This window comes from Symsagittifera roscoffensis, chromosome 2, assembly GCF_963678635.1.
Source record: "Symsagittifera roscoffensis chromosome 2, txSymRosc1.1, whole genome shotgun sequence".
NCBI classification, from domain to species: Eukaryota; Metazoa; Xenacoelomorpha; order Acoela; family Convolutidae; genus Symsagittifera; species Symsagittifera roscoffensis.
The window spans coordinates 32060133-32064303 of NC_087063.1; the positions used below are offsets into that span (position 1 = coordinate 32060133).

Here is a 4171-nt window from a genome sequence, read left to right on the forward strand (position 1 = left end):
GAACGCAAGGAAAATGAAAAAAAAACCGACTTGTTTTTTCAAAAATCTTCAACTTGAATTCCAGATAAAACATTACATGGCCTTAAAGCTCTTTGAAATTGTATAACAATTTATGATTTTTAGAACCGACCCAGTGTGAGAAAAATGGATCAATAGGTAAAAGTTTATTTCGCTGGGAAATCCGAAAATCATTTTTTCATTTTCAAAATTTGAAGTCGATCTCGTTTTTCGCGACTCTACAATTTAGCTGATCGATAGTGGAGTTTGCCCTCCTTTTGACAACAGAAAAGCATTGATCTTTGGATAAAAATCGAACCGAAAAAAAATCAAAATTGAGCGTGAACAAATTTTAAGACTTTTTCTTTAAAAAAAGCAAAAAAAATCAGCAAGACCTATAAAAGAGTCTTGAAGACGTTCATTACTTTTAAAAACAGATGGAAACTGAAAAAAAAACTCTAAAGCAATTCTAAAAACAGCAGCTATCAAAAAACCTGGTCGAGCTTGTTTTTTCTTACAGTTTGTACATCAAAAAAGATACTCAAGGTTTTGTATACGAATAATGCTTGCGATTTATAATAACTGAACGAATAATACTTGCACTGTGATATATATTTAATCTTCGTTTGCCGATATGCATGTAAAGCTTTTTATTGCAGAAAATGATAAATGCTTTCATGACTAAATTAAAAAATCAATATTTGAATGGCATAAAACTGAGAGGTAACAAAGTAACATTAGTAGTAAATTCTCGGGCAGAGCAAGCTATCAGCATATGTTAAGTTAGGGTCGACTCAGGAAACTTTTATTCGAAGCATTCGACCAAATCCATCCAAGACTCCAGCAATCAGACAGAAGGTTTTTACACAGAGGCGCAGCGGATCTTCACACCACTTGCGATACAACACAACCATTAAAACAGCATAATTCGAAAAAAATGTAAATTTTGAAACAAACTAGGTGAACAAAAGTTTTCTTATGTCTCGATAAAAAATAACTAGGCGCGCAGCTGAAGCTATAGATACGTAATTGATATTGATTGAATTTGTTTAATTGATGCAGGTAAAAATGTGATTTAGGAAATTGGACTTTGCACAAAACCTTAATTGTTTCTCTACTAAAATACGATAATGTACAGAACTTTTTTCTGGGAAAAGAATCCAAATATGAAGACATGGCAGAGTAGTTTTCGAAAATATTCAAAAATTTTTCATGGAAAAAACTATGTGAGTGGCCGCCAAGGCAGGAGCGCGTTCCACTACCCATTATCTACATTGAAACTACAATATCTTATTTGAGATTGTTTTTCGAGAAAACCAAAGATTCACAAAACGGTCAAGAATCAATTACTTGACTATTCTGATGGCACTAGATTTGTGTCAATAAAACTTGAGCGTAACCTCTTACGCAGGAAGCTTTTCAAAACCATTCTAGTTATTGAAACCAAAAACTCAGATTCGAGAGATGTAGTTTTCAAGAAAACAAAAAAAATCAATACAGCGGGGATGTGATTAAACACTAACATAAAAAACATATGTCGAAAAAAGAAAAACGTTAAAAAAAACTAAAAACTCGAAAATTAATTTTTGGTATGTCTCAATAGATACGTGACCCGGTCGAGAGTCAAACTCCAGACATTAGGGTACAAAGGCAAAGGCGTTAACTCTAGGCCAAGTGAGAACGAACCTGGAGGCTGTGAAAGTTCAATAAAATTTAAATTGAAAACTTAAGACGTGTAAAAAAAATATTTACGCGAAAAAGTCTAGTACGGATTGCAATATTCTTGCTAAAGCAAGGGTACTGATTCAACAGATTCAGCTGGGAACGAGGACAAAATCTCAACTTTTGGTTTTGACTCAAAGAAAACTGTTCGAATGAAGCTCCAGCAAAAAAAGTTGTCCAAAATGCGACAAACGCACGTTTATGGATGTTTCAGGTCTTCCCCACCTTGTTTTGATTTTTAAAACCAAATATTTTTCAAGTTTTTTTAATCAAAAATGTTGGGGGAAGACCTGCGAGATGCATAAACGTGCGTTTCAGGACTTGAAACGGATGTTTATGCATGTCTCGGGTCTCTTCCACCATATTTTGATTTTGAAAAAAAAAATTTTTTAGATAGTATATGGTTTCTTATCAAAATATGGTGGGAAAGCTATGGGATATGTATAAACGTGCGTTTCAGGGCCTGAAACGCACGTTTATGCATGTCTCAGGTCTTCCATCAACATATTTCGATTAACAAAACCAATTTAAAAAGTATTTAATTCTTTCATCGAAGTTTGGTCTCATGTCTCACGTCTTCTTCTACCATTTTTTGATTTCAAAAAAAAGAATTAATTTTAATATAATTTTTTTTCGATAACTGGTGCGAGAAGACCTGAGATATGCGTAAAAGGGGTTTCGGGGCCTGAAACGCACCTTTGTGCATGTCTCAGGTCTTCCCCACCAAATTTTGATTAAAAACCAAAATATTTATAAATTGATTTCTCACCAAAAAATGGTGGGGCAAGACCTGAGACATGCATAAACCTGCGTTTTAGGGCCTGAAACGCACCTTTTTGCATGTCTCAGGTCTTCCCCAACCATATATTGGTGAAAGAACGAAATACTTTATGAATTGGTTTTGTTAATTGAAATATGGCGGGGGAAGACCTGATACAAGCATATACGTGCGTTTTAGGGCCTGAAACGCACGTTTATGCATGTCTTAGTTCTTACTTCACCATATTTTGAAGAGAAAATCAAATACTCTACAAATCAGTTTTTTGATCAAAACTTCGTTTCAGGCATGCATAAACGTTCGTTTCAGGCCCTAAAACGCACGTTTATGCTTGTATCAGGTCTTCCCCCGCCATATTTCAATTAACAAAACCAATTCATAAAGTATTTCGTTCTTTCATCAAGATATGGTTGGGGACCACCTGAGACATGCAAAAACGTGCGTATCAGGCCCTGAAACGAATGTTTATGCATGCCTCAGGTCTTCACCCACCTCATTTTGATCAAAAAACTAATTTGTAGAGTATTTGATTTTCTCTTCAAAATATGGTGGAATAAGAACTAAGACATGCATAAACGTGCGTTTCAGGCCCTAAAACGCACGTATATGCATGTCTTGAGTCTTCCTCCTCATTTTTTGATTAAAACAAAAAAAAACTTTTAAATAATTTGGTTTTCTCATCAAAATAAGATGGGGGAAGACCTGATATATGCACAAACGTTCGTTTCAGGCCCTAAAATGCACGTTTAAGCACGTCTCAGTTCTTGGACTACCATTTTTTGATGAGAAGTCAATTTATAAATCTTTTGCTTTTTTTATCAAAATTTGGTGGGGGAAGACCAGAGACATGCATAAACGTGCGTTTCAGGGCCTGAAACGCATGTTTATGCATGCTTCAGGTCTTCACTCACCTCATTTCGATCAAAAAACTAATTTATGGAGTATTTGATTTTTCTTCAAAATATGGTGGAGTAAGAACTAAGGCATGCGTAAATGTGCGTTTCAGGCCCTAAAACCGCACCGTATATGCATGGCTCAGGTCTTTCCACGCCAGTTTTTGATAAAAAAAAACCCAATGCTCGTAATTTCGGTTTGTTAAATCAAAATATGGTGGGGGAAGACCTGAGACATGCACAAAGGTGCGACTCAGGCCCTAAAACGCACGTATATGCATGTTTTAAGTCTTCCTCGCCATTTTTTGATTGAAAACAAAAAAAAAACTTTCAAATAATTTGGTTTTCTCATCAAAATAGGATGGAGTAAGAACTAAGACATGCATAAACGTGCGTTTCAGACCCTTAAAACGCACGTATATGCTTGTATCAGGTCTTCCCCCGCCATATTTCAATTAACAAAACCAATTCATAAAGTATTTCGTTCTTTCATCAAGATATGGTTGGGGAAGACCTGAGACATGCAAAAACGTGCGTTCCAGGCCCTAAAATGCACGTTTATGCTCGTCTCAGTTCTTGCCCTACCATTTTTTGATGAGAAGTCAATTTATAAATCTTTTGGTTTTTTTTCATCAAAATTTGGTGGGGGAAGACCAGAGACATGCATAAACGTGCGTTTCAGGGCCTGAAACGCACAATTATGCTTGTATCAGGTCTTCCCCCGCCACTATTTCGATTAACAAAACCAATTCATAAAGTATTTCGTTCCTTCATCAAGATA

At 35.6% G+C, this 4171-nt stretch overlaps 1 protein-coding gene across 1 annotated transcript in view; it reads right to left on the reverse strand.

Annotated features, from left to right (window-relative positions):
* The window catches only part of LOC134840075 (uncharacterized), a 282869-nt gene that overhangs the window by 222578 nt on the left and 56120 nt on the right, over positions 1-4171 (reverse strand). The window lies entirely within an intron of this gene.